Source organism: Grus americana, chromosome 11 (assembly GCF_028858705.1).
Source record: "Grus americana isolate bGruAme1 chromosome 11, bGruAme1.mat, whole genome shotgun sequence".
Taxonomy (NCBI): domain Eukaryota; kingdom Metazoa; phylum Chordata; class Aves; order Gruiformes; family Gruidae; genus Grus; species Grus americana.
In genome coordinates, this window is record NC_072862.1 from 7,280,875 (window position 1) to 7,294,684 (window position 13,810).

General features: G+C 43.7%; 1 protein-coding gene across 2 annotated transcripts in view; it reads left to right on the forward strand.

The window, feature by feature from the left end:
• The window catches only part of LRIG1 (leucine rich repeats and immunoglobulin like domains 1), a 92,447-nt gene that overhangs the window by 23,645 nt on the left and 54,992 nt on the right, over positions 1 to 13,810 (forward strand). The window lies entirely within an intron of this gene.

The following is a 13,810-nucleotide window of genomic DNA, read 5'->3' on the forward strand; positions in this document are numbered from 1 at the left end:
TGCTGTGACAAATTGAGGAAAATGTGTTTTTTAATGTGGCGTTGCTGTAGCTGAGCCAGGCTTGGAATACAGAATCTATATTAGCCCACACAGCCACGAGTCGGCCTGTCTAGCCTAGGGTCTTGCTTCTGACGATGCCCAGTTTCAGGAAGGAGTGAGAAAACTGCAGTTAACAGCCAGGCTGTGACCTGCCTGGAGGAGAAGCAGTGTCTCCTCTTGGTGGCTTCACAAATGTGATAGTGAGCTCAAGGGTGTTTCTCTTCTGTGTTTTTTCAACCACATGATGTGCTGTTACCATCTGGTCTCCTTGGACATGTCCTTTTTTATCATCTGTCCCTTGACACCACTTGTGGGGTGCCTTGGGTTCTCCATCATGGCTCATCTCAGGATTTCTTCGTCTTGTGTGTGAAGTGTTGCACTTCTCTTCCATTGCCGTCGGTGCTTAGAGCCATGCTTTCCACAAACCCTATGAACTATCTCTTTCTGATTACCATGAAATGGTGATATTTCTTCTCCTTATTCTCTTCATAGAGATTAACTTAGTTACTCTCCAAAGGACAAGGTTTGAATTCTCCAAGTGGTGAGCACACCTGTGGCCCTCCCCATGCAATAACAAACCTCGGGAGTGCCTTCTGTGTTCATGTTTTTCAAATAATTGCTTTTTGGAGCACAAAGCATTGGTGCAAAGCCAATGTGCCTTTTGCCCCGTGAGAGGTGCAGTGCAAGTGAATGGTGAGCTCCTTGGCATGGTGCCTGGGCTTGCAAGGACCACTTGGAAGAGTGAAAGGGTATTTCTGTTCTTGGCCTAATTGTAGTGTTAGCTTTTCTATTTTCAGTGTAGCCAGGTGGCCACCCACGTGGAGTTTCATTATGGGACTTTATTTTTCAGAGGCCATCAAGCAGTTTTAACATGGCATCTACTTTGTGTTATGCCTGAGTGAGATAGGCTCAAAGCAGGAGGGAAGGGTCTGTCTACCTTTGAATGTCTCCCTGCAGAATTTGTTGTTGGATGCAGCCTTTGTTCAGATGAAGGGGTTCCCTGTGCTTGAAGCTGGGATTGGAGCTGCCACTGGCACCTTCTGGTGGGCAGAAACAAAGGTAGTTATATTTAAAAAAAACCCCTTATCTCAAATGCGAAGTGAAGGAATATGATTCCAGTAATAATAGTTAAAAGAAAATGAAATAAGCTTAACCAAATACCTTGAGTCCTGCAGTTTTGCAAGAGATTGGGTCCTTGATTGCTTCCTGTAGCAAAAGAATAGGAAAATGTTCCCCTTCCCATCCCTCTAGCCCTCTACAACATGAAAAGGATAAAAATCTATAGAAGAGAAAGCTTGTTCCTTGATTCAACCTTAATAACATCTGCCCTCCCTTTGAATTAGCTGTGATGCTTTTAGCTGAGAAATTGCACAAATCCAAGGGAGTTCACTGAATAATAAATCAAGGCATCCATCCAGTGAAGTACATCATAGCCCTTTGAAGTAGATTAAAAAAATACCTTCCTGATCTGAAGGCGACACGTGTGCTCAGCTTTGGTGCCTGACTGATGCTAATGCAGGGTTTGAGCTTAGCTCAAGAACCCCAACCAGGAGTGTGGAGAGCCAGAGCAAGTGTGGGTTCGTTAACTGGCTGCTGCACCTTTGCTTTGCCCACAGCCCCCCAGGACTCCTGACAGCTTAGAGACCTGAAGAGCAAAAAGCTGCAGCCACTGGAAATGGGGGTTGTCTTAATTTTGGGAAGTTCTGAGATATCAGACTTCAGAAGAGCAAGGTCATTTGAAGAACCTTCTAAAGCTAAACTTTTCCTTTTTCTGTGTCTCTTTGCAGTGTGAGTTGCACTAACAAAGTCTGGCTATAAGTGGAAGAAGTTGAAAAATAGCACCAATAAAAACTGTAAAGCTCTCAAACATTTTTAAAAATAGTGCTTCTGTAAAAGAAGTGGCATTATATGTTGGGGCAGAGTGTAATAAAGATTTTTACTACTGCTCTTCACAACTCAGTTGTAAGCTGTACAGCTGTCCCAAACTCTCCTGAGAAAGCCTTTCTGCATGTATACATTGGTACAGATGTATTGCCTCCTGCATATATAGATGTGTACATGTTTGTGTTTGCAGCTGCATATGCATCTGTAAATTGACATAGTGAAAGTCACGTACATGTGCAAGTTATTTAAGCAAGGATACATTCTTATTTATGACATTCTGCTGTATATAAGGATGTAAAGACTGGTATGTAATGGAAAGCAGCAGTAGATTTAACCATCCCCTTGCCTGCTGTGTGGCGTTCTTTGGGCAGAGACACGAGCACCAGCTTCATCCGCTTTGAAGTCCTTGTCGATATCCTGCTGCTGTCCCAGTGGTAAACACCAATCCAGGAGTTGTGCCAAAAATGTATGAATGCCTGTTCTGATAGATGGCCCTGGTCTAAACAGCCAGGTGGGAATGTAGCTTTCTATAGCACATCATAAAATACAGAGCATCTTCTGGAGGAATTACATTATTCTAGGTCATACTTACTGTAATTAGTGGTCACTTACCTGTAGATTCAATGTAAGGGAGGTGTTTGCCATGTCAAATGGTATTTGCCAGCAGTAAGTATGCTGTGGACCACTGTTTGGAAACTTCTGGATCACACCATTGCCTCTGATCTGCTTCAGCCTCTTGCTAGCCAAAGATGATTGATAATACAGCTGTCTGATATCAAGTGCAATAATTTGTGATAAGGCGAGGGTAGAGGAAGCTATCTCTGTTTTCAGGCTGTGTGAAGAGAAAGCAGTTTATCAAGGAAAATAGGTATGCCTAGGACCTAAAATATGGAGTAAATTTACTTGAAAGTCTCTACTGGCCTTTCATTGTCAAGTGAAAGGTAGATTTATTTGCCTTGTTTTGCAGCAAATGCATTATATATATTTTATTTCTCGTGATCTTGGTGGAAATGGTTGCCTTTAAATGCAGCCTTTCCATCTTGAAGGTCAATTAAACCAGGTTAGAGGTCAGATAAAATAAAGAGACAGAACATTTGCTTCTTGGTGTATCTATTTCTGTAATGTTATCAGTGCATGTGGTTTTATTTCTAGCATTTTGTTCCAGGACTTCCTCTAAGACTGAACAAATTGAGTCAGTTGGATGCGGTACAGCTTCCAATTTGGGGTTAGAAATCCATTAAATTGCTCACTGCTTTATTGGCAATACAAAAGTGCTTGGAATGAAAGTGCATTATGATTGGACATTGATTACTTGAGAGAAGGTGGATGCCTGTGTAAACCACACACCTCCAGCCAGGATGGCCAGCTTAGGGTTTTTTTAGCTTAAAATGTGCATGTTTTGCCCTTAAAATGCTTTTCTTTATTACAAAAAAGATCTATTTTTAAACTGAAAATGGAGAGCTGTCTGCCATGTGTTTTTCACACCTCCGGGGGATTAGAGCTGGCCCGGCAGTGTGCAGTGCTGCCAGCCACCGACTGCCCCATAGGTAACTAGTCCTTTAGCTGACGCTTTGAGGTTATAGACATCATTCCTTTCTACACACAAGATCTCTGGATTTGGCCAACCTCTTCATTTCAGTCCATGGCATTGAAAAGTGCAGGGAATGTCCTTGTTTGGGTGGATTTTTAAACTGAGTAAGTTTATGGTGCGCATAGCGAAAAGTCCAGTGTTGTAATTCCACTCAGACTTGCTGTTAGGATCAGAACAGGATTTATTTCTGCTGTAGAAAGCTGCAAAGCTGTCATGGTGTTTTGTGAGACTGGAGTTATTGCCACCAGGTGGGAAGAGAGGAGCAGAGCTGGAGGGATGGCCACTGCCTCTGTCCTGATGGGTACAGCTGATTTGGTTGCTTTGGCTCTGCTCAGTTAGCTTGTTAAACTTTGCAGCACATCTAATGAGATGGAGCTTCAAGTCAAAAATCTCAGCAGATCTGTTTCTTAGATGATGGCACAGCAGGTGCACTGGGTGGTTGAGGAGGAGCACCCACCAGTGAAACGGTGATGTAGTGTGGCCAGCCTGGGTCGATGGAGCAGGGGAGAACAGCGGTTCTTTTTGGGAAATGCCTCACCGCTTTTGCAGTGTTCTCCTGTATGAGGGCGGGAGGTGATGCAGTCCCTCTCTGCTGTTAAAAACCAGTATCAAGTGCAGGAGAGGCAAGAGCAAGCTGGTTAGCCCCCATTTTCAAGCTGCAGGAAAAGTCTGTGTGCTGTTTTTCTAAGACTTTTTTTCCCCCGACTCTTTGCCTGACTAGTTTTAACCAGCACACAAATATTTCTCTGTCCTGCTTCCAAGTGAGCATGTTTTTTTGGGGGGAGATCGGTCCTTCCTGATTAACTATTAATAAGAAGAACCACAAGGGAGTGAAGCGCTGAGCAAACATGTCAGGAGCAGGTTGCCTGCCCTCTCCCTGCTGTTAATGATTGACCGGTCTCTGCTCCGGCACGGCCAGCGGTGCTGTGTCCTGTGCTGCTGCCAGATCGGGCATGGCCGAGCCCTGCTCGCCGTGGGCTCCGCAAAGGGGCAATGCCGGATGTGTGCCGAAACTTCAGCGTTGGGGTTTGGGGCTCTCCCTTCCCAGCGTGCGGTGTATGCAAACACGGTGCTGCTGGTCAGCAGCACCACGAGAGCTGTGCCTGGTGATGTATTTACTGAATTAATGTTTCTGATAAACTGTGGCGTTGAAGCAGTAGAGAAATACCTTCTCAGCTAGTTAAGCATTCTGAGCTTACCAGAAATGCTTGCGGACATGATTGAAACCACTTGGCATCCCCAAAGAGAGCAGAGCACACTACAATTTTGTGTTTTAGAAGAAAATGTATCTTAAAATATGGGTTATTGGACATTATTGAATGATTGTTGACCTTGGATGTTTTCTTAAACTGTGGAAACTTCTGAACAGTGTTTGGGGAGTTTCTGAATTATCTCTCTTTTCCATCTGCACTCGACCTGTAACCCACAGCTGGATTTTGCAGAGTCATGTGGTGGGAGGGTTAGTTTGCCAGCAGTTGAACATATTGCTGTGGGTCTTTCCAAGCATCTGAAAAAGCCAAAGGTTTAACATGGTTTATCTGCTGTGAGTACTTGTGAAAAATTGCACAACTTTCAGATGAAAATATTTGCTTTGCAGAAGTAGCAATTTTTGAAACTGTAAATAGCACTTAATGCTGATTGATCAATGTAGCTCCTGTTTTATCAGTTAATGGAGGCTTAGCAGTTGTTCTAAGGTAGACATGTATAGTAAATTATATAATTGTTAATCCTCAATAAATTGGTTTAGTATGTTGAATACACAGTGGGGAACCTTAATTGAAAATATTAGTAAAGAAGTCATGGCCTTTATTGATTTACTGAAGAAACACAGTGGTGATGGAAGCAGGAGCAATTTGTTTCACGAGTTTTGTTTATGAGCATGTCCTCTGGCCCTTGCTTCAGCTGTTGAAGACACAGTGTGCTTTACCTGGTGGAGGCAGAATTGCTGAGAGAAATTTGCTATCAAATTAGAAAAAGGTGAGTTTGCTTTTACACAATGGAGCAAACAACTTGCAAAGTGTTTTGGTTTTCAAATACGTTTTTCTCATGACAGTAGCAATAAACCCAGAACAAACCCTATTATGGGTGTCTGGGCAGATAAAGGGTGGAGTTTTATTTGTGGGTTTAAAAAAAACCTTACACATCCTGCTTTTCCTTTCAACTTCTTACCTGTCACAGGTGGCAAACCAGGATTGATTTATGTTTAATACAGTTATTTTTATTTAGATGTCTATGCGCCCTTTGAAATGTGTTTTTGCTTTGAGGCAATCCTTGCGGCTAATGGCTCTGTGTGTTTTGGAGAGGATCAGCCTCCTTTGGGCACTGCAGCTTAATAGAAGCAGCAAATAAAGTGAAAAATTGCTGCAATTAAATGCTGCCTGCTCTAACCCTTGCAGCATCCCCTGTTCCCTGCATACAATACTGCCTTTGACTGGGCTGTCCTCTTAGGAGCAGAGGAACATGCAATCCTAATGGGAGGGTTTGTATCCTCAGTAACTGCTGGCCATGTGGCTGTTGCTAGTATTTTTTTCAGAAGCAGAGAAAGCATTGAATGCTCTGTCATTTGTGCTTGCTTTGTTCTGCTATCTTCTGTTGGTTCACGAGCGCTGCTGGGGCCCGTGGGGCACTCTGCCACTGAGGCCATTGGATGACTTTCAAATTACTTCTTGAAATCTCACTTAACTTTTCTTTGAGCATGGAACAGTTGTAATACTGAGAAAACTCTTATTGAGCAGACCAAGATCAAACCTTGGTGTAATGAGTATCCTCATGTTTTTCCTGATGCTGCAGAGGCATAGCAAGAGGTCCATAAGCATCTGAGTTACCCAAGTGCTTTGCACAATTATTGTGGTGTATTTGTATGTGTGATTATATAGATTAAACTGAAGCTAATCTTTCTTTAAAAAACAAAACATTTGGCCTATTTGGAGGAGATGGTCTTCCAAGCAAAATAAAAAAGCAGAAAAGATCTCCACTTTAGTTTTGCTAAGGTTATTAAAATAGGAGGAAATGGGATCCTAGGTTTTGTCAAAACACATTCGTGTAAACTGAACAGGGCCTAAAATAACCTGACACTGCCCTTTTTAAAGAGACAAATAAGCCTGTAAGTTCCTTGTTGTAGGAGATGCACAAGCCCTAAGAGCAGCGTAGTGTTACCCAACGCTCCTGCAGAGGACTTCTCTGCCCTTCCTCAGTCATCGAGAGTGTGGTTGCATGGTACAATGATAGAGATATTTGTTTGCAGCCTCGTGCGAGCAGACCAGCTCTGGTGGTTGCTCACCAGGCTTGTGCACGCTGGTGTCCTTACGTGCTAGATGTGTGGTCTGTGCGCTTGCGAGCGGTAACAGTTGTGAGGATGGAGGAGGAGGAAGGGCCAGGGCTGAAAATGTGTCCCTGAAAGTTACTTGAAGATAATTCCCTGATTCCTTTAACCATATCAACCACATGCTAAATTAAATTGCAGTCCAGCAGAATGCTTCTTGGTGATGTGGTTTTAATTAGTATTCTTTGCATTAATGACTGCATGCATCTGCTGGAATCGATGTGGTATTGATTCTTTGGTGATCATGCTACAGGAATTTCCTTTAGACAGTATTGTTGGTCAGGACTGAGAGTGATTCATGGTGCAGTTTTCTTGGTGTCTGGATCACCTCTCAAAGTTTGTCTTCACTGTCAAATTAACTCATATTATGGCTTGAGGGTTGCCCTTAAGTTGACTCCCTTCTGCACATAAAGCCCCTTATATGAGCAGGCTATTAACCTAAGCTAATATGCTGCTGCTGCTAATTTCAGCTGGGGCATAAGTGAAGCCTGAGTGAGCACATTCGCTTAGCTGCTAATGGGACCTCTTGGTGATGGGGCACAGCTTCACCCACGTGGGTCCTTCCTGTGTCCTGCAGAGTCCCCTTCTTCTCTCCATGGCACTTGCAGCAGCAAGCTGGGACACCCACCTCTCTGGTGCCCTGCGTTTTGCTGCTTTTACTCCTTTTAGGAGGTAACTCCTGCCAAACTTGGTGTGGGACACTTCTGTGCAACAGCAGTGTTCCCTCCTCTTGTAAGCCGAGTGCTTTGCACAGGCACAGAGCTCCCTGGGGTACGCTGTAAAAAAAATCATGAGGGGCTCAGCTTGTTGCAGCCATGGGCACCCCAGGAACATGAGCATCCCAGAGGCTGTGCAGCTCAGTCTGAGTATTGCTCAGCAGCGTGGGAGCTCACGCTTGAGGCTGGCTGAACCGTAAGCCGTAGTGTGGGTACAGAGCCTTTCGGTTTTTCCTTCAGCAAAGATGTATTTCTGTTCTTTGTCCTTCCTGACTGTAGGCCTGTTATGCTGAGTTCGGGAGCAGTGGAGTAAAGGTGAGGGTGATGAGGGAGCTGAAGGGTATAAGAATCTGTAGTTTTTCTATCAGTTTAGTAGGTGGATTCAAAGGAAACCCAGGAATGGCTGTGGTGGGTTGGGTGAGTGATTGGCCAAGTCCAGGCTTTGGCTTCTGGCAGCGCATGAGCCAATTCAAAGGAATCTGCAAGAAATCCTTCAGAAGGTAATTAAGGACTGCATGTCTAGTATGTGAAAGCTCCTTCTGACTCTCATCACTGTGATGGCTTATGCAACTCCATTTAGTGGCCATTTGCTTTAGGGGGAACTGAAAAAATCCCATTTAAGGGAAGGTGTTGCTGGGCAGCTGTGGGTGGCTGGCGCTAGCTGCAGTAGCTTTTTGGCTGCTCTTGCCTTATGGGAGTAGATTTTGGACTTGTCCTGTGCACAAGAAGAAAAAAATGGACTAAAGCTGCTTCTTTGTCCTTAACAGTCCATACCACCACCTGAATCCTTGCAATCTCTTAGATTGCTTTGTGCTTCAGTGTTAAACCTCACATGTCACTGCTTATGAGGGCTCTGCCATCTCTCTGCGAGCTCACAAGCTTGTTTAGAAGAGAAATTCGAGTATGCTTTCTTCCCTGCACAGCTGTGTACTTTTAGCATGGGCAATGTGTTCCCTCTCTTGTTCCCCTGGCCCCCATCCGCAAGTTAATTCAGCTGTGGCCATGCTTTTCATACCCAATCAAGTGTGCAGGGGGCCTCCATTCCAGTGCTGTAAAGCCATCTACAAACATGGGGGAAGAGGATGGTGCCTATTCAGTAAGCTGCAGATGAGGCAGCTATCTTTCGACAGATTAGCCAGAGGAATTTCTATTGCAGGGCTCGATTGTTCAGGGCCCTCAGCTCCCTTTTGTGCAGGAGCAATGAAAAGTTGTGTTATGACAATGGTTGACAAAGTGTTTAATGAAAGCCACAGTTGGCAGTGGCAGAACTTCGAGCCATCCTCCTTTTCTCCAATGCCTGTCATCAAAAGGTGCAGAAACGCTTTTGACAATTTTCTGCACTGTGACAGATAAATGGTTTTGACGCAAGGGTCGAAAACCTTCACCTCACTGAACAGAATTCAGCCGTCATCATCATGGTAAGCAGAGACCAGGAGCCACGTATGTCTCTATTCCTTTGTCTGGTGAGCCTGCCAGGCACCTCTGTTTTCAAAAGAGATGGTTTTTTTTCCACGCTGGTCAAGTTCCCAAAGCAGAGCCAAAACTTCTACATGAACTCCTGGTCTACCCTGTACCTTGCCCAAGGAAGCAGGATTAGCATCTCATGGTTCAAAGAGCTGACTGATCCCTCCTTGCTGGCAAGCAGGGCTCTTTGTGACAGCATTATTACTTTTGGGAGGTGGTTTCAAGGCAGGCTATGTACCTGGTTATTTAACAAGGCTTTCCTTTCAGTCTCTGCAGTGTTCAGTGATCCACAGTGCCATTTTCACAATGCTAACTGAAGGCAAACACTGCTTTCTTATTTAGAGACAGGAGTGGATGAATAGACAGAACAGGGCCCTTCCCATATTGATTTAACAGGCTCTTGGTTCCCCATCATGGGCATCTTGGGGCAGGGGGGGAACCCTACGTTGTTGGGATTAGCTAATACAAGGAAGACTTGAAATATGTAAAGGACAGATAAAGTGCAGAGCACTTCTCATGCCATTAAGTCAAAATAGTTTTAAAAAAAACCCACAAACTTCAGATCAGCTTCTATTCAACAAGGAAAAACAATCTGAACATTAGGGGCCATTCAGGTTGGTGGCTCTGCTCTGTCTTCTCTGCCATCTGTAGAAGCTTCTGACCTTTATAGGATGCTTCCCTGAACTTACAGCCCAGGCTCTTGTCCAGGATTTACGTTGCTTGTCTGAATGTTCTTTTCTTTCCACAGTTGCCTTGGAAGGATCAAAATATCCTCCTATGAGTAATTCATCAGAAACATGTACCCATGCAGAGAAGCAGGCAGGACATGGGGCAGTCTGCTTTCTGTGTGGGTCTGCCCACACTTGGGCTCGGCTAACCCCATAGGTAGATGCTGGTGCCAGGAAAGGGGCTGACCGCATGCCAAAGACATGATCTCTGGGGCCTGGCATAAGCTACTGAAGATGATGCTTTATAAACTACCACTTTGAAGAGGTGCCCAGCACCTGAGATAGCTCAGATGGCTTAGGGGAGTGCTGATCTGGGAAAGGACAGGGGTTTGGCTTTGGGTTTTGAGGACTCTGTTTCTTTGAATAAGACATTTTAGAATACTGATGGATGGCAGAAATGCTTGCTCAATGAGCCGTTGCAGTACCTCATGGCATCAGACCAAGGGACTCCTTGAAGGAACATGTTCTGTGCCATGGGAGAGCAGAAACGTGACTGTTTTCAGCGTTGGGACAGCTGTGCCCCCAAGCTGGGCATCTCCAACCAGCCTGCATTGCTGGTCTGCTCAGCTTGGAGAGGTCGAGCTGGTTGGGATGTTAAAGCCCCTGCAGTGCTTCGTGCGCTGCCATACATTTGGGACCCGTGCTTAGTGGTGGGGGAATGTCATATACACCCGTGACCTCAAGTTTTGAGTTCCCTTTATTTGCATTACTGGAGCCCAACCAAGATTGAGGCCTCATTTCATCAGCATTGGGCAAACCAAGACAATACCTACCTCAATTTTATTTACAGTCTAAATAGACAAGACAGACAAAGGGTGGCTGTGGAAACAAAAGCTCTGGAGAGGTAATGTGACATGACCCGGTCACCCAGCAGGAGATTAAGAGAGCCAGGAATAGACAGAGGTTTCCTGACTCCTGGTCCCAATGATCTATCTATTGGAGCACGTTAATTCTTTTTTCCCATTTGCATGCTGTGACTAGCATGCCAAGTACTGTCTAGTGAGGGGTTCCGAGTTCTGGGAAACACATCCTTTGATTGTTAATGCTTCAGGCTAGAAATTCCAGGGCATTTTAATGTAAGTTAAAGTACAGCTAGTCTCAGAAATTGAGTAAACTGTTTATTTTGGTGTATCTATTTAATTTCAAGTCTCCTGTTTATTTTACACTGACCCTGTATTTCTAGCTTTCATTTCCCCACTGACTTTTGAACAGTGTATTGTGCGTTTGGTGAGGATAGATGGCTGTCAGTGATGAGTAGCGTGGGGACTACTGAAGGCTTCGGCGTACAAGAAGGGGGAGTTCACCAGTGTTTCTGCTGCAACCATTGGAAAGTCTTTTCTGTTGTCAGCGTAGGCAAAATACCTGAAGAGTCAGCTACTTGTGCAATGACCCTAATGTTCAGACTTCTCGAATGGTGGCAACAATAATCAGAAAGTCACTTTGGATGATGTTAAAGCATGGCCATGAAATCCTTTAATTTGCAAAGACCGTTGTTTTTTCACTTGTCAACTTCTGAAGTTCACATCAGCATCATTCGGTGTTTGAGCATTGACTAAGCCGGGGATCTGGTCCCTTTGACAAGTGTAGGGATGATCAGTTTGGTGCCTGTGATTCTCAGGGCTTGGTTTATAAATAGCCTCTTCGCCTATTGCAGAGGAATGTTTTGAGGATAAATGTTACCTTAAGAAATGCAAAGGTTTGCAGCAATAGAAGGCATAGAAATACATGAACACAGATGGATTCATGCACGGTCATGACCGTGGTTGTATTCCCCCCTTACAGTTTGTCACTAGTATTTCTGTGTCAGCTTTATCTTTGTGTTGAGCCTATAGGACATTACCTGTTGTATTTTCTCATTTTGCCTGTGCATCAGGCAGGGACAAGCTCCAACCTGATTTTGCTGTGTGGTTTAAAAAAAAAAAAAGTAGTAATGTAATCTGTGGGCAAATTGCACTTTAATTCGTAATTGTGCTATGAATATGGACTTGGCTTTCAAATGCACTCTGAGTTTAAACTGCAGTTTGACTTTTATTTAGATAAATGCCTTTGAGTTCATAGTGAAATGGATATCTGCTGTAGGCTGGTATTGATTTAAAGGTCTCTTGAGTGTTTTAAAAGACAGTAGGGGCTTACAGGACAGCATATTTTAAAACTAGATGCTTGGTTAGGTTTTACACTCCTGTGTAGCTTAAAGGTCTAGATTCTGTTAAGAGCCAGATTACACTGTTGATTTGTAGAGTCTTCTTTCACAGCAAATATTGGCAAAAAAATAGAACATTTCAGGCAAGATGTAAGGAGCCATCTTCAGAGCTGGCTGCTCTGAAGAGATGGGGAATGGTATGTGCGTGAACTATCAAATGGTTCCCATGTGCAGGGGAACACTTTGAGGACTTCCCATAAATGCATTATGGAAGGGCAGGTGATCAATAGCTGCTTTTTATCTCGAAAGAGGTGTTTATAATTTCCCGCTAATCGTGTGAAGTTGGTAAGCTTTGTAGTCCTTCAAGTCTTGATGTTTGTAAGTGTTGCTGTAGGCCTAGTTTTCTCTTTGCGTTGCCGCAAAGTGCAGTGGGTTACCATGAGCAAATCAAACAGGAGGTCTCTGTGCCCTTCTGACAGCTGCCTTTTTTTTGTGTCCCTCAGTTCTTGGGTCAGGTAGTGTGGATAAAAGTTGAGTAGGTGCCTTGGTGATTTAGGTCCTATTTACCTGCTTGGTTTCTGTGGGCACAGCTTTAAAACAAAGAAAATACACAAAATGGGGAAGACTGGCCAGTTTTCTAGTTAGACTGGCTTAGTGGTTTGAATAAGCAGCTGTAAGTTTGAGGGCTTATCTAAAATCAGGCCATGAATCTTTTGGGTCACATTCAGAGGTGTAGTAAGAGGGTGTAACCTCCCCACAGAGGAGACAGGAGGGTTGAATTTTACCCAGGATAATATCCTAGAGCAGGGTGTGGAGCAGGGTAAAATTAAAGTAGGTCCCCCTCACAATTTCCTTACAACTTACTGTGGTGGATTTTTTGCTACCACCCATCAATTTGCCTCCTCCCTCTTTAGATTACACACTCACAGGAACATGCCAGTGCTGCATACATCATGTTAATTAGGCCATTTGTTAATTTCCACATCATTAGTCACTTGGTCTTAATTGATCTGTGCTCTCTGGTAAGTCCCTAGCTGCAGGTTTGACCTGTTGCGTGTGGCATGCTGATAGTGCGTATCTCAAAGAGATGTTGCTGTCGCACCGTACGATGCTACAGCAGAGCATGGCAAAGCTCTTGCTTGTGGTTTTTGGAGTTGTTGCTTTATTTGCATTATTTTGTCTGTTTGCTGTCCCTAGCAATCCTCACAGTGCGTTCTAGCACTGAGCTCTGGTTGTATTTCCAAGCAGGGATGTCCTGCGAGGCAGGTCTGCTCTCCCACCAGGCTGTTGTCAGATAACGCAGCACGACCTATTTGCCATCTGTCAGTGAAGTGCTAGAATATGATCTAGATTTGGACTGTGGGGTAGTTGGAAAGCATTGGTTCGGTTTGTTGAGGACCAGAGTGCGTATTGCTACGTGACTGGCTGAAAGCTGTAATTACTGATTAAAAAAATAATTTAGTGATATACTAATAATATAATATTGTAAAATGTAGAATATATGTACACATAGTAAGTGTAAACAAAATACCTCTGTGTGTATACTTTGTATGTAATGCACAGTGGTATATAAAAATACTCCATGTGAATATAGCTATAAAATATTTAGCAGAAGGTTTGTTGATTGTTTCAGTTCAGACTTAAATTAGTCAGGAAATATCCTATTAATCTGTGATTAGTTTTGTGGTTGTGAATAACCAATAGAAGAACAATAAATGTAACTGTGTAATATAAAGACAAATTAAAACCACACTAACGCAAAAGAGGAAAAAGCTTAGGGAGAGCTAGATAACATTTTGATCATGGAACTAAACTCAGTCACTCATGTATTCAGCAGAAAAGTGCTGCTCTGCTGTGTTTAAGTATTTTTTTGTTTAAAAAAACAAAACAACAAAAAAACCTCCACCAAACTATCCTCCCAGTGCA